Source organism: Dermochelys coriacea, chromosome 1 (genome assembly GCF_009764565.3).
Source record: "Dermochelys coriacea isolate rDerCor1 chromosome 1, rDerCor1.pri.v4, whole genome shotgun sequence".
Classification (NCBI taxonomy): domain Eukaryota; kingdom Metazoa; phylum Chordata; order Testudines; family Dermochelyidae; genus Dermochelys; species Dermochelys coriacea.
In genome coordinates this window covers 194,027,289-194,049,856 of record NC_050068.2, presented here as the reverse complement: position 1 = coordinate 194,049,856, position 22,568 = coordinate 194,027,289, and the positions used below count along the sequence as shown (strand labels likewise).

Here is a 22,568-nt window from a genome sequence, read left to right as displayed (position 1 = left end):
TGACCAATGGCAGTCCTTCATATATCTTAATACCCAGATCAACGCCTCTTGAAGGGAAAGCCCGCAGGAACAGACTCTGAGGAAGAACCCTCTACAAGTATTTCCTGTCTTGTTAGGAATCTGGTTTAGATCAGAAATGTGGTTCTTGACTTACTCTCAGGTAAAACTATTGATGTTGGTGGAGATACTCACTATTTACAGCAGTCTTAGTGGGATGAGAGTCAGCCTGCTACAATACTACCAATCGACTTCACCATGTTTCATGTGTCACTTTAGTCTATCTACTTTCAACCTGCACTGTTCTTTAATAAGAAGCCAAAACAAGGGTAATGCATACACACTTTTAAATAGATACAATTATCCACACTGCTGTTCATCTCAAGTTCAAAAAAAAAAAAAAGGTCTAAACTAGTTTGAGATATTCACTTTCATGCAATTTCTATTTGCCAGGTGTGTGCTACACTTTTCAATACACTTGACACCTCCCTCACAATTAACCTTGATTTTTATTTTTTTCCTCACTGCACCTTCACAAGGCCAAAAAAACCTGCTTCTAACTGCTAAAGTGTTTTATTCTGCTTTAGAGGGTAAATACCTTGTAATTATGGGGTAATTATTTTTGTTGGCCATTGTGTTTTTTAGAAAAATCTCCAAACAAAATCACTGTGTTAACCTTTAGGGCAAAATTGCTAAGATTTCAATTACCTTTCAAATGTATCCTGGCAAATAAAGGATAACCTTCACAAAGGTGTTGACTAATATTGGAACAGTTTGAAGACATAGACAGGCAAAAGGGTTTATTCTGCTTATTTTAATGTCTGATATCAGGTGTGAATATTATATTTTAAATAGCTGGCTTCGGACTCCGGAGTAACCATTTCATAATCGGATCAGTGACTGCTGCTCAAGCACAAAGCATGGAAATAGTGGCAGCTATTCTAGTCCATTTCTGAAACTGCCTGTTTCAATGTAGGAAAGTGTATTTTAACATCAACTAATAATTTGCTGCTTCAAGACCTATTTTCATCAGTTTGAAATGCATACAGACTTTTTGTCTCTAGAGGGAGAAAGAAATTTAACAATTTTTTGTCATTTCATCTTTTATCCATCCTACCATTTTCATCCCTTCTGGAAAAGCCTCCTAGAACTCAATAAGGATGAAATCAATAGCGTTAATACAAAATTATAGTTTCTCTAGGTTTCTTGAACCATGCTATAGTATTCTAAAAAGAATTAGAATTCAATAGAGAATTTTATACAATGGAGCCAAAATGTAGTTTTTTATTTCTTATTTTCTACTAAATTTGAGAGGGCTTTTTCATTTCTGACCTGTTTTATGTATTGCAGTAATTCACAGATGCTCAAATCAGGAAGCCAGGTCCCACTGTGCTGAGCACTGCACAGGCATACCTAAAAAGACAGCTCGTACCCCAAAGACGTTTCAGTCTAAAATCTAAAGTATTTAAACTTATTAAACAAATGGTAATTGTGGAAAAGACAAAGTCAGTAGAAGTTTTGCCTCCCTGCCAGTCTGCCCCACTACTCTGACTGCACTTTTCTCTAAAATAAAAGTGTCTTTCTGATAACTGGTTTATAGGTCAGTTTGAGGAGTCTGCAGATAAAACAGATGAAATGTTTGAGGACTGTGGTTCCTTAAAGTTCAGTTTTATTCTATAAAGAGATTCTGTTAAAATGGCATTGTGAGGTTCCAGATTAGTCTTTCAGTGACTCGGTATCAAATACGCCGAATCAGCAAGTCACAGGCTGATTTTATGTTCGTTGTTTGCCATTCTTTGAAACTCAGCCTGCATCTGGAAGCTAAATTGGATTCACTCTGGCTTATGCATTATTGCCAGTAATAGAAATGTGCTTGTACCGTATTCTGTGTTTGGTTGCACCAGTGCCAACCCACATTTCAATGCAGAGGAGAGGGGAATTGGTCATATTTGTGACTGTGGACAGAAAGTGGCCCTGCAATTAAAATGTGATTAGTGAATCTGTTGGTGATGTATCAGTCAGAATAGAAGTGTGCTCATTGTCTTGCAGCTGGCTCAGCAATGGTAATAGGAGCAAAAATTAATAAAATTCACCTTTTGTCATGAAAGTAGGTAGATATGTCTTTCAATACGCATAGAGAACAGATCTGCTGAAAAAGAAGATACCATTTTTACAGTCGCTTTTCAAATGAGAGCCATGCTTTAACAGTAGATTAATATTTAGAGATAAACTAACTACTCTGATAGCAAATCTGCATTTCAACCTTTTTCCCCATGAAGAACTTGAATTATGTACAGTAAATAGAAAGTTAACAAAACTAAGAGTCAACAACTAAAGTTCAGTGCTTCCATTTGGGACAACCCAGTTAAAACATTAGCACTTAAAATTATTCCAAATGAGGCTTTGCGTTAATACTGTTCAAATTAATGAAGGTATATGTGTGCTGGCTTTCAGAAGTTCTTGGGTACTGCTGTTTGCTATGGAGCTAATAAGTCAGCAGTGGATTGATTTACAGCATGTAGGTTGTGTTTGGCTATAGGCTAGACAATTTTTTTTTTTTTTAAAAATACATAACTTTAGATTTTGCACCACACAGGGTGGTCTCAGGAATAGCCTGTGTGAGCAGAATTATGTGGGTGTGCAGGCCCATCGAGAGAAATGAGGGGCCCCAGGTCATTATGTTCGCCTACCTTCCCCCCCCATTTCTTTATTTACAAAGACATTAAATGTTTTGGGGGCCAGCCTGAGCTCAGGGCCCCAGTATAATTGTCTTCCCTTTTTCCCCCGCACATGTCAGTCCTGGGAGTGCTTCTTTCACAGAATCCTGTTGTCCTGGACAGTGACATCTGTCGAATATCCCTGTAATTCAGGGCCTAATGGCCAACTGAAGGTAATCCAGGGGGATGAGTCTACAGGAGAGGAAATCTAAGCATTTTGCAGTCTTTCCCCCCCCCAGTTCCATCAGGGTTTTGCCCCCTTCAGCACAGGCCATAGATGTTACCTCATGCTCAAGAGATCATCCAGTGGGAGACTCTGTGCGTCCATGCTATCTTTATGTCCCACTGATCTCCCCACTATCTCATCTTATTGATGGGATGGCACCAATGAATCTATGCTGCGTCAGTGGCTGCCCCTAGTCCCTTCTCTAAAGGGTGGGGGTGTTCCCTTCCTTAGGGATGGGGGTGTTTCCTTCCTGTAGAGGTGGGGCACAATGTTAAATGCAGCTTTTAGGCTTTTTATTACAACTTCCTCTCGGGACTTCGTGGGGGCTGCTGGTGGGACAGTGTGCAAGCCCCACTCTTTGCTCAGCCCAGCAGTATTGGCAATCCCAACCATTCAAATATTATGCCAGCCCTCAAAAAATCATGAGATTGACTTAAAAACAGACGATTTAAAAGAAATTGGGAGGGGAGGTCCTGTTTGCGTTCTGGTTTTCAAGCTTTTTAGGGTGCACTTGGATCGTGTTTTTAAGCATTTCTCTGTAACTGTGATGGCTAGAATCTTGCTTTTATTTTTAAATGAAAGTAGAGAAAATCCTGTAATCACTTGATTCCAGGAACTGGGTCTTTAAGAAAAATACCAAATATCACACAACTCATAATTATACTGGTCCACACTTGCCTAATTAGTCTCTCCCCAGTGCCCTCTAAGCCTCAGAGAATGCACTGAATGGGGCAGACCAAGACAATACTGCTATGGAGGCAGATGAGTCAACAGTTTCTGAAAATCAGGCCCCTTTAAGCTATCTCCAGTTGGGAACCATAAAACTTAGGCGCCCAATATTGCTAGTCACTTTTGAAAATGTTGGCCTTGATCTCGAAGCTAAAGTGCCTATGTTTTTTTTTCCTCCTTTGCATATAGATAATATATTAATGTCCCCCTTTCCCTATCTGGTTTAGCCTGGAAACCTATCTTAAAATTAAATACACCCTTTTGAAAGTCTCTTTCTGAGATATCTGCTTTCAGGCTGATGGGTTTACCTGCCTCCTTTGAAATTTAGAAAGGCAGAGCGCAAGACAAACTTGAAGATTTTTGCGTCACTTTGCCAAAACCAGCTGGGACTGCTAACCAAACAATTATAGTGCCAAATTACAGTTATAGAGCCAAATCAGCTTCAGCCCTTCCTATAGAATATGATTTATTTGTTAGGGGAAAAAAATTCTGTGATATGAAGTCAAGTCTATGAGATGTTTTTATCAGGAGGCAGACAACAGGTTATACCTATGTACCCTTTGACTCTGTCTTTGCTGAGGCACTGGCTGTTGCTGCACTCCGGACCTACTCCAGGGCATGTGTCTGTAAGGACTAAAGGATTTCCAACTGGAAATTCATGCTCATGTTTAGCATTTCTAGAGGCAGCAGTAACTCCCCTCTTACCTTCTCCCACCACTGGGGAAGGTGGGTGATATATACCATAGCTACTGGTGACCAGTGAGTGGCAGTATGAGTCCTAAAAGGGCCCTAGAAAGTAGAGCTGAGAGGAAGGCCATCTACTGGGATGACCTGGGATCTATGGGGTTATGCTCTGTTTTCCCTGTGAATGATTAGGAACTGGGGACTAGTTCTTCTCTCTAGGGATGTAAATACTGTTAAAATTAACCATTTAAATGATTAAAAATATGTCATTTAAACAGTTAACAGATTAAGTGGCAGATCCAGCTGGCTGGTGCAGCTGGGGCTGATCCACCAGCGCGGCTGGGGCCCCTCCGGCTGGGGGGGTGCTGCTTTGACCACTCCGGCTGGGCGGCGTGTCTGGGCCCAATTTGGCTGGCACAGGGCCACTCTGGCTGGTGCAGGGCCACAGGGGGCGGCTGGCGAGGGGTCATTGGGGCCAATCAGCTGGCTGGCCTCTGATTAACAGTTAAGGTGGGTTAACCAGTAAGACTATATTGCTTACCAGTTAACCTTTTACATCCCTACCTCTCTCCACTCTAAGAAGCTGTAAAACCTCATTTTGTAGTGGGGTGAATCCAACTCCACACATACACACACACACACACTCAGAGCCCCCAGCTCCTGCCAGCAGGGAGCATTAGGATACAAGTACAGTATTTAACAATCAAAACCAAAGTTGCTTTTATGTCAACAAAGTGCAGTTGGTTTGCAAAATTTGGACACCAGAGGGCAGGCTGGTACTTTGCTGCATAATTTAGGAATCACAAACTGTAAAACTACAAAATTACTAAGATCTAAAACACATTGATGCATGACTAGAATGCATGTGGCTGCTGGCTTGTTTTAATAAAACAAATTAGAAAAACAAATTTTCACTTTAGTTAAAGATTGTTAACTGAAAATCATAATTTTCTTCAAAACAGGGTTCCTGTCCATTCAGAAGGATTAAGTGGTGAAGCAGCTGTGTCTTAGAAGCCATATTGATTATTAATACTGTAGTGCACTGGGACTCGATTGGTTTGACCTTTTAAGGAAGAAAACTGGGCATTATGGAACAAGTTTGTTAACTTTTATTTTATGTAACGTTTGTATGTAAAAGAAGTGTGTGTGCCCGTACCACACCTAAAGGTTAATTGGTTACTCAGCATTCAGTGAACTAACTAGAGAATTCTCATGTATTCTGCAGTTCAGCGGAAAGAAGTAGAGTCACTGAAGCTTTGGGCCTAAATCACAGTTGCCCTTTGCACTGATGCAAACATTTACACAAGAAGTAGTAGTAGTAATACTTAGCTCTCACGTAGTGATTTTCATCAGTGGATATCAACGTCCTTGACAAAGAATACAATACCATTATCTCCATTTTTTATATTGGGAAACTGAGACACGGAGTGGTGAACGGACTTACTCACTGTCATGCCACAGGCCAGAGCAAGGATTAGAAGCTAGATCTTCTGAGTCCCAGTCTAGCACTATCCACTAGGCCAGTGTTTCTTAACCTTTCTGATACCAAAGATTGGCTTGCTGCCTTCCTAAACTGTGTCAGGGAGATCTTGGGGACTGGCACCAACGCACAGACCAGTCATTGAGAAACACTGTGCTAGGCAAAAACTCTATCATTCTGATTTAGCAGCATCTTGCACTGGTATAAAGAACTGCATGAGGCATTCAAGAATGAGGTCCACAGTATGAGGCAATACTGAATCAGACCCTTTTTCAAGATAGCTGAGGAGAATAATCCACAAATTAATATTTGTCTTTTTTTTTTTTTTTCTAAGAACACACAGTGGCAGATGAATTTTACCTCTAGACCACATTTAGAATTTTCAGCCCCATATATTTGTCTTGGTTGTCTTTATTCCCCCTGAGAACAGACTTATTAATAAAATATGATAATGGGAGTTGATCTGCTCAGTACTATCCCAGGATCATAAAAGGAAGTCTGATTTATTGCTTGTTTCCTCAGAAAATTAAAAGAAATGAGAACAAGGTACAGGGTTGGGGGGAGCTTTAGCAAAATTTCTGTTACAAAAGAAGAAATCTGATTTGCTGATGAAGACACTGAATGTGCTAATTTCTGGATAACTGTGCTAGTGGGAAATTTTAACCAATTTATGACACATTCACTTTTATACAAGAACCTACAAAATGTGCTTTCAAGGGAAGCTGTTAACTTAATTGTTGCCAATTCTCACAATTTTATTGCAAGTCTTATAATATTCAACGTCTGTCTCAAAGCCTCAGCTCCTGGAATCATGTTGTTACGTGAGAATCTCATCTTTCATTTAAAAAAAAAAAAGAAGTTTCAAATCGTCAGTATCAGAGAAAAGCTCAGGCTTAAAAAGAGAAGGCAAATAAAAAGAATCCATAATTTATTGTATTTAAAATCTCTTGATTTTTTTTAAGCGCGTCTCATCTTTGGGGGTCTGTTCCGTGATGCTTGAATGCTTGGGATTGGCAATATTGTTATATCTATTCACTCTCTGCAATAGATTATATCATCTACTCACTCTTTTAAATAGCGTGCCCGGAGATTTAAAAAATAAAAACAAACTGGTTTGTTTTATCAGGGGTTTTTTGGTGGGTCTGAGAGTGACAACACCCACAAGCCATCATTCTCGCCTCTCTCTCTCTCTCTCTCTCTGTCTTTTCTTTCTGTGTGCATAATTGGCTGGGGCCTCTTCAGTTTCAGCTCTCTAACTCATACAGCTAAATATCCTCATGCAGGGCCTAGGGCAGGGGTGGGCAAATATTTTTGGCTTGAGAGCCACATCTGGGTATGGAAATTTTATGGTGGGCCATGAACGCTCACAAAATTGTGGTTGGGGTTCAGGAGGGGGTGAGGGCTCTGACTTGGGGGTGTGGGCTCTTGTGTGGGGCCAGAAATGAGGAGTTTGGGGTGCAGAAGGGGGCTCTGGACTGGGGGAGGGGGTAGGAGTGCGGGATGGGGTGGGGTTCCAGCTGGAGGTGCGGCTGGGGATGAGGGATTTCGGTTGCAGGTGGGTGCTCCATGCTGGGACTGAGGGGTTCTTGGGGCAGGTGAGGGATCAGGGCTGGGGTTGGGGCACAGGAAGGAGTCAGCGGTGCAGGCTCCAGGCAGCGCTTACCTCAAACAGCTCCCAGAAGCAGCCGGCATGTCCCATCTCCCCTACACGGAGGCGCAGCCAGGCTCTGCATGCTGCCCCGTCCTCAGGTGCTGCCCTGATGGCCAATGGGAGCTGCGGGGGCGGCGCTTGGGGTGGGAGCAGCACGCAGAGCCCCCTATCTGTCCCTAAACATAGGAGCTGGAGGGAGGACGTGCTGTTGCTTCTGGGAACCACGGCATGCACACGTGGACTGGGTGCAGCCCCCGATTCCGTCCCTGGTGGGAGTTCAAGGGCCGGATTAAATCGGCTGGTGGGCTGGCTATGGCCCGGGGGCCATAGTTTGTCCACCCCTGGCATAGGGGAACACATGTGCCATTAGCAGAACAGCGAACGCCGATTATGTGCAAACATACCTCTCAACCTGGCAAAGCTTCAATGTGGGTGGGCCATGTATGGAATGTATAACAAAGCCGATGCAAACAAATTGTTCCTGCAGAAAACTTCAAATGCTGTGGGATTCCTTTCTTTAGTATAAAGAGCCCTTTCAACAACCACAGTTTCATTATTCTGTATCTCTGATGTAAATACTTTTTTGACAATAAAGGCAAGGGGGCAGCAAATCTATGTGGAGCATAGGTAACTTTGGGACTAAAAATGTTCTTAAAATGAGTTACAGTTGAAATATATGTACTCAGATGAAAGAGACAAGTGTCTCCTCCCGCCCCCCACCTCTTTCAATTATAGGTATTTTTAGAAGTTACTTATCACAAAAGTAGGTACAACTTATTTAGATTGCAGTTGTGATATTTCAGACCAATGGTGTGCCTGTTAAAATCCTGGATTGTTGTTAGTTGATTAGAGCTGCTTCACCCTTCAGAACATCTTTTTTCAAGGAGGTGACCTCCTCATAGTTAAAGTATCAGGATGATGCATTCATTTGAATAAATACTCGAAATCACAATGGCTTTTTCAAGCTTAATTGAAATTGTATTTCAGCTTCTTTTTTTTCTGTCTCTGTCTCCCTTCCTGTCTCCTCTGTGTTCCGTCCTCTACCTCTCCAGGCTGCTTCCCATCTCCTCCTGCTATTCAGGGCTTCTTACTGCTGAGTTGCATTTTCTGTGAGCGATCTCAGGGCTCCATCAATAGTTGGATAAACTCCTCATTTTTACTATGTAGGGAAAAAAATTTACTTAAAGCTTTCTATTAGTTTTTCTTTTCTGTTTTCTTTCTTTTCTTTCTTTGACTATTCAGTCAGCTATCAGGTAGCATAAGTAATGCAGCAAGGAACCATGGCTGTGGCATTGCTTTTGAAAATGTAAAACAACTTCCTTCCCCTTCCCCTTCCCCTTCCCCTTCAGCATTGGAAGAAATGGAGGCAGAGAAGCACTTCAAGACCTCCAAAGAGTGTCAAAAGTCTCATGCCTCTCTCCCCAGTTTTCCTGGTAGCACATACATGACCAGATCAACTGATTTAATTTTAGTTTGCACTGAACATTTAATGCTCCTGGCATATGTTTGTCCATACAAAATGAAACTGAACTGATTACCTTGAATCTTCAGGGTAGTTCCTAGGTGGGACAGGTTTCAGAGCCACAGGAGGAGGTAGGGGAAGAGTGCTGAATCTCAGTAAAGCGTGAGCAAAAATTCAAACTGAATAAAACAATTGCATTTTAATTTTTCCTTACTTGAAATTCCCTAGAAACTTTTATCAGGGTTGATATTAGTTAAAATAACCTTCTACACATCTGGGTATTTAGAGTATGTACTGGGTATTTCCTAAAATGCCTGTTTCTGATCTCAAAAAAAAATTTCAGATCGTGTAGCAGAGTGAATGAATATCCCCCCGTTCGATGCTCTGGAGCTAGAGCTGGGCAAAGCTTGGCAAGGGAATGGGGATGCGTGAACATGTTTTAAAGTTACCTTTTGTACTCCCTGTATTCTAGGGGAGCCAGAGCCTCACCAATGCAAGTTAGAGCAGACTCAGGGCTGTGGTAATGTGTCCTGCTTCCTGTGGGCCCTGTCCATTACCCAAGATGGCCAGAGATGCAACCCCATGCTGTGAGCGCCCCGTGTCTCTGATTGCCAGAAGATAGGAGTGGATGACAGGAGATTGATCAGTCAACGATTGCCTGTTCTGTTCATTCCCTCTGAAGCGCCATTATTGGAAGGCAGGATACTGGGCTATATAGACCATTGGCCTGACCCAGTATGGACTTCTTATGGAAGAAGATGACAGCCGTAGTACAGTATGCAACAGCCACACAGCTTCTCCACCCCCTCGTTCCACCCCCCATTCCCTCCCCCGCCATTCCCCCTACGCTTGGAGCCAGGTTTCAGCAGAGCCCTTATGCTGGCCAGGGAGACAGGAGCTATTGTCAGTGGGCCCTTTCCGTCCCCTTTTAGATCCCATTACACTGCCAGAGTGGTGTGCCAAGGCCTGGGATTGAGTGAGTGGCTGGAAATAAGGGAAGCATTCACCCTCGTTTTTGCAGACTGACTCCCTTTTGATTCAGCCATGTTCACAAACCTCTGGTTTACATCATGCGAACATCCAAGTGCGTGAAGCGTCTGTCCATATGGATGTTTTCGGGAAGCGCATTCCAGGCCTGGTGCCAAGAATTGTTTTAATCAAGAAATGAAATTTGTTTTGTGATCTAATTAAATTTGTTTCAGGCAGAAGCTGAATTTAGCTAGAAAGATTACATACATCTTTCATTCTGAGATTAGAAACCGTAACGTGGCCCAGAGCTTCCCTTCCACCCCCACCTTCTGTGGTAAAACCTGTGGATGAAGCTAAAGAGATGAAAATCTCAGAGAGGCTCAAGACACTCATTCTTCTCCCTGCCCCATCTGAGGAGATAAGATTTGGCCCTCCCCTGTGGAACAGGCTGCAGGACTTTCTCCCAATCCTGGGAGAGTCATGGGTTGTCGTGGTCATCTGCCTGAGGACTCTGTGTCTCTGCACTGGATTTGCCATCCCCCATCCCTCCCAATTTCCTTGTAGCTCACCTGCACTGGTACAAGACTTCCTCCTGGCCTCCTCTTCCTTACAAGAGTGGGAGGAGAGCTCTCCACAGAAAACATAACACACAGCTTTGACTTTTGACTAATCTCTGTTGAAAAGGGGACAAGGTTGTCCCCCCAGCTTGGCCTTCTGAGGCTGTAGCTCCACTGCTCAACCCTCAGCATAGGTTTCAGAGACTCTCTCTGGAGAGGCCTCTACATAGTGGCTGGGGAGGGAGGTGTGTGTGCTTGATGGGCTACCATTATCAATAGCCAGGATATTTTCCAGCTCCATGGCGATGTTATGAATCTGTGTTAATTTAACTGATTGTTTAACATTTTTAGTATTCTTTGAAGATGGAAAGCTATGTGAGTGTTTTTAAGAATTCATTGGACTGTGAGTGCCTTGGAACAGGGTCTGTACTTGAGAGTTTGGAAAGCCTGGTCAGCACTACCATACATAGAAAATAATACCTTGGATCCAAGCCTTACTACTAGGCATAGCATGTATTACAGTGAGAAGTCCCACTAAGCAAACAAGGCCATTATTATTGTTGTTTAGGGTGACATTTAAACTCTAGGTACAAACCAGAAGGCCTTGCTTGTATGTGCGTTCTTCCCTTTCCCTACTGTTCAGTCCCTGAATAAGGTTGAAGCGTAAATAGGGCACTTACATGTTCTGACCAGTGTGTGAGTAGTGTCCTTCTCATGCTTGCCACTGTGGCTGGTTTGTTTGGTATTATGAATAGGGCCCATTTCAATAAAGAGGAAGAAATCGGTCTCAAGTTCATTGATGGGACAGAATGATCATCATTACTATGAACCTTATGCTGCATAGACTTCTCAATTTTAGTATGAATTCTGACTCTTCTACAGTGCAATGCTCTATTTTCCATATAGACAACAGCTCTAGAACTGTTAACTTGAAACATTCTAGATCACCATGTACAGGCCAGCAGAGGTTCTTGTCTGTTGATTTGGATAGACTCCTCCAGAATGTAACATTTCTAGGGGGATTGTGAATAGGTTTATACTGTCTTCTATATTAATGGTGTCCATTCTGGAGCAGAGTAAGTAAGGGTAAATTCTTCTCATCAAAACAATAACAAGAACGGTTTGGCTTTTTTTTTTTTTTTTTTTTTAAATAAATAATGTTGGGCCCAAATTTGTAGCTGCTATGAATCAGGGTGGTTCCATTGAATTCACTGGGGCTGTGGTGATGTACAGTAGCTGAGGATATGTATCACTGTTTTAAAAATAAGGACTGAAAGTTGAGAATGTAATGCTGGCTAATAGCATGGTACTTGCAGTATTTGATGTTGTCTGAGTCTTCAGAAAGACACCCGGTGACTGAGTCTCCTCTTGCTCAAACCACCAATTTTATTTAAAAAAGATATACAATATTAAACTAAATCTCGGCAAATCTAAAATTATGCTGTTTGGCTCAGACAGCAGGTGGGGAGTGAGGGGTGCTGCTAAGCCTCCAGTCTTACAATCAGGGGAGATGTGTTAGTGGGGATGAGGTGATGCCCAGGCTTAGGGCCGAATGGTGCTTGTCTTACCCATTTATTTACCCTTTTCCCATTTACTTCAGGCAAGTAGCCCCATGCTTTCAGTGAGACTTCTTGGATGTCTAGGGTAAGCAAGATTTGGCCCATAGACCATAGTGCTCCAGGACTGTGGGCTGACTTTGGAAAATCCGATGTTGGCTCTAATTGGGCTCCTTAAAATAGTAAACACCATAGGAATGTCACCAGCCTGCAAACCTTCCTCTTGAACTCTATCTCACTACTATGACTCATGCCTTTATGGCTGCATTACTGCAACAAGCTCTCTACTGACTAACTGAAAAGTAGTTATGTTGCCTGCAGCTGCTACAGACCATGGTAGCAAGACTGCTTTCTAGGGTGGCGAAAGGAATTCTGCTTGCCTGCTTTTTCCATTCTCAGCAGTGCCTTTGGGGGCCATGGATTGTGTTTGGAACATTCTTGGAACCCAAAGACCTTGCTCAAGCTTTGACACTTCTAAGATTTCATGGTGACTTGTGATGGCTGAGAGTTTGGGCCGGGCCCATGAGGACCTCTGCAACCCTCTCTCTGTGGAATGCTCCTCAGTTTTATGTTGAGAAATGATACTGCTGAAGCAGTGAAAACAAGCCACAAAGCTTTATTTCTTTCCATTTGAAAAAAGTGTGCTGCATGTCGCTAGACTCCATTTTAATTCATCTGATGGACTTATTCTTCAGCCCTTTTAATGGGTTTAAGTTGTATTTTGAAGGCCCTTCCAATACTACAGCAGTTTGAAATGCATATATTTTGTCTGAATCAACTCTGTTACACCAATGTAACTCCTCTGATTTTCAAGGAATTACTCAGTATTTACACCCAGGGTAAGAGAGCAGAATCAGGCTCATTATTTTCTGTGCCTTAGTCCCTTAGAATATAAATACAATACATGAACTAGGGTGCCCTCCATCAAGGAAAATGTAAGGGGAGGAGATGGAAGAGATGCAGGAGAGGTTGTCGATGGTCGGGAAACCAGGACAAAACCCCCATTTTCCACAAAACACGCTGGGATTTCCTAGAAAAACAGAGCAAGCCTGGCAACTTAAGTATTGTCAGCTCCAAGCATTCAAGAGTCAGGCCTCAGGAATTATGAATTGGATTAAAATTCATGCTTTTTCAAAAAAAAATAGATGTTGGCTTTTTATTTGCCTCCTGGGGTTTTTTTGAGTCTTTTGGGTCATGATTTAAATCTCCTCTCTGTAACTTTTCCAACAGCCGTAAAGTCAGGAGATGCTTGTTGTTAAATATTCAGACTTTTCAAAAGTACCGTTCTAACTATATAAAAACCCACAGCTTTATGAATAGGCTGCTTTGGTTTGAAAATTAGTGACATTTCATGTACTGTAATAGAACTATATGTATAAAGAGTCCTGCTGCTGTGTAAAGTACAGTGCTCCTGAGCTGTAGCTCACGAAAGCTTATGCTCTAATAAATTTGTTAGTCTCTAAGGTGCCACAAGTACTCCTTTTCTTTTTGCACATATTTCATCTGTAAGGGCGAAAACCATTTACATGATTAAGAATTTCTACAGAGTAACTGTATCTACAGTCTTAAAAAATGTACCAGATATTAGCAAGAGGCTGATAGTAAGATGAGGGGAGACTGCATAAGTTAGATCCAGGGGCCAAGACCTAATTAGAAGCTCATTTCTTCCTCTTTGTCCAGCCATCCCAGCTACTATGAAGAGACTGCTAGAACTCCTGATAGGGTGCTGCCCCTGAACTTTGCTTGGGAGACCACTTCTTTTATATCCATCTTTAGATACGCAAGTGATGAAGTGTTCAGAGCTGGGGCCTTCAAATATATTCAAGAGAAAAACATACTCTTTCTCTGTTCCTTTTCCCCCATCAACCTCTGGCCAGGTGGGGAGCAATGGGTTTCTGATGCTTTTAATTTCTCCTCCAGTGAATAGCTCCTGACTTTCTCAAGCCAGCAACAGCAGAATTAAACTAACCTGATCATCAATTTCACCTTGGCCTGCAAGATTCTGAACAGCAGTGTGTTTATTCTTTGCTCCAGCCTGAAAATATTCATGAGCACAGCAGAGGGCACTGTAGCTGTCTCCAGACAAGCAGTCAGCAGTACTTTGACAGGTTTCAGAGTAGCTGCCGTGTTAGTCTGTATTCGCAAAAAGAAAAGCAGTACTTGTGGCACCTTAGAGACTAACAAATTTATTAGAGCATAAGCTTTCCTGAGCTACAGCTCACTTCATCGGATGCATTCCAATGCATCCGATGAAGTGAGCTGTAGCTCAGGAAAGCTTATGCTCTAATAAATTTGTTAGCAGTACTTTGGTTACACTTGGTCCACATTCAAAAAGTTATATTCGCAAGACCTGGAAGCTTTTTTTATATATATATATATATATATATAAATTAATCAAAGCTCTGATTCTGCAGGAGAGTGCCAAGTAGTATTGTTAAACTACTATAATTAAACCACTATTTTTTTTGTGGATAAGGACTTATTTACATGCAGAGTTGTATCAGTTTAATTTGAGGTGTGATTTTTTTAAACCAATTTAGTTAAATTAATGCAAAAAAAAGGGTATGTTAAGATTCTATTAGTTTAAACCAGGCTTACTTCAGTTAAAGTTAGTTTTAAGCAAAACCAAATCAAGCCACCCTTAAACTGAAATAAGAGTGTCCACTCAAGGGTTTGAGCTGATTTAATTAAACTAAAACAAGGTTGTATGTAAATGAGGCCTAAAGTTTCATTTTCCTGTCCACTGTGCAGTAACTTGTATGTAGATCTGCTTAGGTTTCCCTCATAAGAGTTGTCCCTAATCAGTTCCATAAATGAACAGATCTCCTATAGTCACACAACAAAAGGTATTTGTGGGTACTGTTGAGAAAACAAAACAAGGGTTCCAAATCGGACGCTGGCTGGAGTAACAAGAGTTGCCTTAATTTAGTAGGTGTTCATGTGTAGCACATTCTCCAGTTGAGTTCTGAGACAATGCAGCATACCCTATTTTCTACGGTGGCATCTTGCATAACATCAGTGCTATGAAAGAGCCAACTCTCATGAGCTTTTTGGGAATTTAAAGGTTCTCTAGAAGGGGTTTGTATGTTTAGGTTCTTGTAAAAACACGGACAGTTAAATAAACTTGTAAAGCCACAGCTTCAAGAGGTCCTAGAAGCAAAGCTATTTCTCAAGCATGTGAGGCCTAGCATTTATCCATTTTGTTGCAGAAAATAGGTCTAATGATTTTAATAAAATAACTACTAGTTATTCCATTGTATCTTTGTTTGGTCCCATGCAAAGAAGCAAGAACTATGTTAAAATCCTCTCTTAGACAACCACTTGAGACCAGCAAAAGTAAGTTAATTCCTTCCCCAAATACATTTTATTGGTATGAATAAGTGTGCAGGAGGCTCATAATAAAACTGATTTGTACAAAATGGAAAATAGTACATATATGAGAGGATTTTGTCCTCTGGAATGTTGAACTTAATAAACTCTTATGCCAACAGTATATGTATTTTTAAATCCTATCTCTGTCTTACTCATCCCCACTGCCCTTCACCCTGCCTCTTTTGGAGGAAAAAAGCAAACCTTCCCACCAAAAATCTTGGTTCTTCTATTAAGATGTATTTGGCCTTGCTGGGTACTACCTAGGATTGAGGGATGGTTCTACACTAGGTCATTTATAAAATTCACAGGAGGTCTCCAGGCATCATAAAATAAAGCTATCAGTTTCTGTTTTCATTTTTGCCCAGGTTTTTTCTCCAGGAGCATTCAATTTCCACTGTCATAGTGCAGGTAGAAGGCCTTTATCTAGTTTGTAAGACCTGCTTTCTGTGCTTCAGAAAAGGGACAGTCTCAAACAATTCCAGACTGTCTAGGGAAGCCCTTCAAAGGCAAAGATATGCAACAGATATCTTTATGACATAATGCCTTACTAGTACAGTCCGGCTCTTGGGCTGGTCAATTAGCAATGGTCCCAGTGTGCCACCTGCATACCATATTTCATACATGCTGATTCAGATTCCTTTCTGAATGCAAGGCTGATATAACCCTAGGTATGACTTTGTCCTGAGTTTCTCTGATACCAGCCACAATGGAGATCTTAGATTACTTTTTCTACCTCATTCTAACAGTGATCACTGGTCATCCATCAAGGAATACCCTTACAGGTTTCTCAGGCCTAAGTCTTACAAAGGACCCAGTTTCGTATATAACTGTGTATGGGAGATATTCCTCCTCTGCAAAAGGCATGAACCAAAAAAAAAAAAAGAAAAATTTGTTACTTAACACAGACTGCTTTCTAGCAGAGGAGGAGGAGGAGAGTTTATATTTAAAACATTTGGGAATACTGTGGAACAATTTCTAAGATGTGCGGTTGCTTAATAAAGATGGTCTCTAGTAAAGGCTTCACTTTGATTTCCGTTCTATGTTTATCCCAGTAGGAGGTCTTAGCATTCTGCATGTTATCCTAAAACAATAAGTAGATGAGAACTTTAGAATGCATGCTCTTAGAGCCAGGGTCTGGGTCTTCCTGTGTATGGGAAAGTTTATAGCACTTGTGGTGTACTGTTGCTTTCTGAATAATAAATAATTACATCCTATATGAGAAAAAGATGAATTAAAGAGATCGTAAATGTATGCTGTTAATGGCACCCCTGATGGTCTTTTTTTTCCAAAATCTTAGTATTACAGGAAACACCTATGATTATTACAATTGAAAGAGATTAGTCTCTAGTTCTTGTTTGTTTGCTTTATATACATTTGACAGTACTCTATCCAATGCCATTCATTCGCAGTCAAGTTCCTTGCTACAGTGTGATTTGACTTCAGGTTTTGTCATCATTGTCCTTTGTAGTTGAGAGAATTTCACTCTGAGGCTTTAATAACTTGTCATGTACCCTTGATCATTTTGATTATTATTTGAGTGCCATTGGGGTGCAAGGAGTCTGTTTGGTATTTTTGGCTGGTATTTGAAGACTTCTGTCTGCTTCAGTTGTTTTTCGATTGTCAGGGTATTGGGCTGAACGTTCTAGCCATAGGCATTACCCAACTCAGTGGCTGGTTATGGAAAAATAGTTCTCTGATTGCCATTGGCCAGTCTGGAAAGTATCGTACTCCATTGTAGGGATAAGTGCTAGCATCACTTCATTTCAAACTGTGATTTGGAGGTTCCTTTAAAACTACCTAGATTCAGTTTGTTACAAAGACGAGAAGTTTTTAATTGCTTTGGAGAATATTAAGTGGGGGGGGAAAATCTATCGCAGTTGAGGAAACCCAAGCTAAGGCAAGGACTGAGTTATGCTGCCATAGACTTCGTTGCAGGATAATTTTGGCTTAATCTAAAACTATCGGTGCTTTAAATTTAATTTACCAAAATCAGATTATTCAGATAGATATTCTTACTAAACAATAAGTAGTGCTAAGTTTTAAGTACAGTAGTATGGAAAAAACAAAGACAAATATGTCACTACAAGGGGAAAATTGCAGACTATCTTTCTCCGTTAAAGAATAGCCCTTTATTTGTAGAGGGGGTGCTTTGCAAACAGAGATGCTGAACAGAGATGCTTTGGTGTTGGCAGTTTTATTTGCATGAGCTTCAATTTGACTTCTGTGTTGTCTGTGCACATGTCCACAATTTGTCTTTTGCTGATAGCATTAAACATTTATACTTTTTATATAGTATCTTCCATTCAGGGATCAGAAAGCACTTTACAGACAGACACTTCATAAAACTCTCTCTCTCCTACTTTTTTCATGATCAATGTCAAACTTAACTTTTCAGTAAGTGAATGTGGTAAATACACAATGGAAGACCTTTTAATGATCAACAGAAATGGGGAAAGGAGTTGATCCCTTTTTTGCTGCTTCATGATGTAAAAAGGTTTCAGAGTAGCAGCCGTGTTAGTCTGTATTCACACAAAGAAAAGGAGTACTTGTGGCACCTTAGAGACTAACAAATTTATTTGAGCATAAGCTTTCGTGAGCTACAGCTCACTTCATCGGATGCATTCAGTGGAAAATACAGTGGGGAGATTTATATACACACACAGAGAACATGAAACAATGGGTTTTATCATACACACTGTAAGGAGAGTGATCACTTAAGATGAGCTATTACCAGAGGATGAGGGGGGAGGAGGAAAACCTTTTATGGTGATAATCAAGGTGGGCCTTTTCCAGCAGTTAACAAGAACTGCTGAGGAACAGTGGGGCGTGGGGTGGGGTGGGAAAAGAACATGGGGAAATAGTTTTACTTTGTGTAATGACCCATCCACTCCCAGTCTCTATTCAAGCCTAAGTTAATTGTATTCAGTTTGCAAATTAATTCCAATTCAGCAGTCTCTCATTGGAGTCTGTTTTTGAAGTTTTTTTGTTGAAGGATAACCACTCTCAGGTCTGTAATCGAGTGACCGGAGAGATTGAAGTGTTCTCTGACTGGTTTTTGAATGTTATAATTCTTGACGTCTGATATGTGTCCATTTATTCTTTTACATAAAAAAAATGGAGTTTCCCTCTCCAGTTTTAGAAATATCAAATCTTGTTTTACCTGTTTTTGTTGGAGAATTGGAGTAGTTTTCTCTGTCCTCAATTTATGTGACGAGTTGAATCTTTCATAATGAACTATTCTCCTGAGTGGATATTAGGAATTGAGAGTTAAATAGGTGATAATGTAAACAAAAATCAAAGGATATTTTTAAATAGGCTGACTAAAATCCCTTCCTCTTTTTGCTTCCTTAGGTTTCAGTCTCTTGTGATGTCATAATTCTACTAGTTCTCCAGGCTGCTGAGACTCTTCACCCAGAAGCAGGTAAGACAAGTCACAATGGGCCAGGCTCCTCAGCTGGTGTCAGCATAACTCCAGTGTAGTCAATGGAACTATCCCAGTTTGCCTCAGCTGAGAGTCTGTCTCATTATTTCTGCTGTGTGTGGTTTAAAAAAACAAACAAAAACTATTTCCAGGCCTTCTTTATTCATAAACAGGAAACAAAAATAACACAAATCCAAATATTGAAGCCCAACTTTAAAATAATTAGATGGCAGCAGGTTAATGTATGTTAATGTGTCACAATCCTCTTTTCTGATACGTGATGCAAGTATGTTATTTAGAGACATGAAAATTCATTGTTTCCTTCCATTTTTGTGGTCATTCAGATTTTTCATCAACTTTACCTATCATGTAATTACTTGGCGTTTCTGCAATGCTAACCGCATCTGTTTTGGTTTTTCTTCCTGCCTCAAAGAAAAATATGAAAATGTGGCGTGTGGGTTTTGTTGATTTTGTTTACTTTTGGTTTGGTGTCTTGGTTTTGAATTTTGAGCTTTTTGTTTTTGGCCGGCACGTGTGTGTACAGTTTTTTTTTTTTTTTTTTATTTTAGCATCTGGCATTCCCGTGGAATTTGTGAATACAAGGTGACTTTAGGAGCAATGATGATTTCCTGTGATTTAATTTTGTCCCACTAGGGGACAAATCTACAATGAAGAAGATCGATTTGATACTCTGAGTTGGTGGCAAAATGTTTGATTTATCGTATTTTAGATTTTGAGTGAGGCAAACTGAGATACTTAATGAGATACTGTATGCTAGCACAACTGAGTTCCATCTAGAACCAACTCTTATAAGCCCTCTGCTTTTAAATTTGGGCAGATTAATTTAATCTGGGGCAAGTGGAAAAAGCAAAGGACCATAGGGTGTAAAGATGTTTGATAGATGTTCGTTCAGCTCTTTCCCTGATCCCCAAAAGGGTTAATAATTAACACCAGGACAAATGTTGCAAATACCTCAATGACGTTGTATTAAGGAACAAATTCGTAAGGAGGGAGGCTGCCTTCAGGATCATCCTTACTTTACGATTCCTAATGTAGCTGAGTGAAAATAAATCCTTTAAGTCTCACCACACAAAGGATTCCAAACTGAGAATAAACTATAGTCTGAGCAAAATGGAATCAAACAAGTTGCTTAGGGTCCACCTACTTAAGACTGCCTGTACCATACTGCTGCAGTCAGCAGAGGTGCTCATGTTGGAGTCCCCATGATTTAATAGAAAAGAGGTCAGTGATGGAACATACTCTGTAAGGAGCCCTGAATTGTGGAAAAGGCTTATGCTTTGGTCTTGAGCAGTATGGGACTGGTGATCTCCAGAGCATTTTGTAAGGTCTATCATTTTCCCCTGAGTGTTTTGAAGATGGTGGATCATGTTGGGAGTGATTATTTATGGGGGATAGGCTTTTGGGTGAATGAAAGACCTACTGTTTGGGTTGTGTCGGGATAGGGATTTGTTGGAGTTTTTCTTTTTTTGCTGCTGTTTTTTGTTTATTAGGTGATATTATTGTTTTAATAATGTCAGAGGCACCCAGAGTAACAAATTGTACGAGAGAGGGAATCATTGTGTATCATTATATACTGAAATATTTTAAAATAAAATAAAATAAAATAAAATGTTACCAAAAGATGTTGAATACTTCAAGGCTCCACAGACTAAGTTTCTCTGTATAATTATTTGAAATATTTAGACCTAAAAAGAACATATACAGTAACTCCTCATTTTAAAGTCGTCCTGGTTAACCTTGTTTTGTTGTTCTGTTGCTGTTCTATTAGAGAATAATGCTCGTTTAAAGTTGTGCAATGCTCCCTTATAACATCATTTGGCAGCCGCCTGCTTTGTCCACTGCTTGCAGGAAGAGCAGCCAGTTGGAGCTAGCTGGTGGGGGCTTGGAATCAGGATGGACCAGCAGCCCCCCTATCAGCTCCCCGCTTCCCTAAGTTCCCTATGCGACAGCCAGCAGGCTATCAATTGCCGGCAATTCAGCTGTCCCTCCCCCCACTGCCATGAGCTGCTCCTGCACTGCCTTGGAGCTGCTCCCAGAGCCTCCTGCTTGCTGTGGGGGGAGGGGGGAAGAAGGTTGCTGATGTCAGGGTGTCTCCCCTGCCCCCTGCTCCTGTACCTCATCTCCACAGAGCCGGGGGGGGGAAGGGGGAGGGGATGACACACAACAAGGCTCAGGATGGAGGGAGCTTGCTGGCAGCAGCTGCTGTCTCAACTTGCTGATCTACTTAAAAGGCAATGTACTTAGAGTGGGGTCAGCGTACTTAAAGGAGTAATACGCATGTCTCTCACATGCGTGGTGTGGGTCTCTGTCACTCTCTACCATGCTGGCTCCCCTCCCTCCATTCATGCTGCCTTATAGAGTGTGAGTCTACATTAACAACAATGTGTTAACCCTTGAGGGCTCATCCGAGCGTTAGTTCATCATTTAGCAGTAAGGTATTCCCTGGGAAATATCCTACCTTCTTCCACCCTCTGACTTCACAACCTCAACCAAGCTTCACAATCATGATTGCTGTGTACAGTATTAAATTGTTTGTTTAAAACTTCTACTGATAGTTAGATTTTGTCTGACAAAAAAAATTTCCCTGGAACCTAACCCCCCTATTTACAGTCATTCGTACGGGGAAATTGGATTCGCTTAACATCGTTTCGCTTAAAGTAGCATTTTTCCAGAAACATAACTATAACGTTAAGCGAAAAGTTACTATATGTATGAAAATGCAACTATTCTGAGAGGATTTTGTTAAGAGATTCATTCCTATGTTATGCCAAGATCTGCAGCTGGATCACGAGTCCTTTGTGCTCTGAAGAAAGAAGCAATTCTTGATTTAATCCTAAGTGGCGCACAGAATCTGGTCCAAGAGGTGAATATAGCTGAACAGCTTGGTAATAGCAACCATAATGTAATTAAATTTAACATCCTTGTAGGGGAGAAAAGACCAAAGAAACCCACCTCAGTAGCATTTAACTTAAAAATAGGGAACTACATAAAAATGAGGAGGCCAAGAGGCAGTTAGAGAAAATAAAAGACATCTTTTAAAAGCTGGAAGTAAAATCCTACTGAGGAAAATAGAAAGTCAGATGTAAGGTATTAGGCAGACCAAAAAAAATGCAAGACCAATACATGTTTCTGTTTAAGTGTGTAAATATAGATTTAGGAATCTAGCATTAGACAACCAAGTTTGGAAATTTTGACCTAGGGTTATGCATTTATTTTGTGGGATCTTTTGCACATTGAGTAACTGAAACATAGAATAACAGAAATGTAGGGCTGGAAGTGACCTTAAGAGGTCATCTAGTCCAGCCCCTCATGCTAGATCATCCCTGACAAGTGTTTGTCCAATCTCCTTCTTAAAAGCCTCCAATCACGGGGAAGCCACAACTTCCCTTAAAAGCCTATTCCAATAGGAAGTATCCTTATATTTATAAAGTTTTCCCTAATATCTAACCTAAATCTTGCTTGCTGCAGATTAATCCCATTAGTTGTCCTACCTTCAGTAGACACGAAGAATAAAGCATCATTGTTTCTTTTAACAGCCCTTAACATCCCTTATCAGGTCCCGCTCAGTCTTCTTTTCTCAAGACCTAAATGTGTTCAGTTTTTTTAACCTTTCCTCATAGGTCAGGTTTTCTAAACCTTTTATCACTCTTGTTGCTCTTCTCTGGACTCTCTCTTCAGTTTATCTGCATCTTCCTAAAGTATGGTGCCCAGATTTGGACATAGTAC

At 40.9% G+C, this 22,568-nt stretch overlaps 1 protein-coding gene across 14 annotated transcripts in view; it reads left to right on the top strand.

The window, feature by feature from the left end:
- The window catches only part of BBX (BBX high mobility group box domain containing), a 189,916-nt gene that overhangs the window by 58,180 nt on the left and 109,168 nt on the right, over positions 1-22,568 (top strand). For 13 of the 14 annotated variants that reach the window (XM_043510859.1, XM_043510850.1, XM_043510855.1 and 10 more), the window contains one exon: positions 18,752-18,821. The gene's annotated coding sequence lies outside the window, so the exon portion shown is untranslated. Of the gene's footprint in view, positions 1-15,643; positions 15,654-18,751; positions 18,822-22,568 lie in introns of those variants that run through there. The other variant, XM_043510832.1, reaches the window with a different exon arrangement.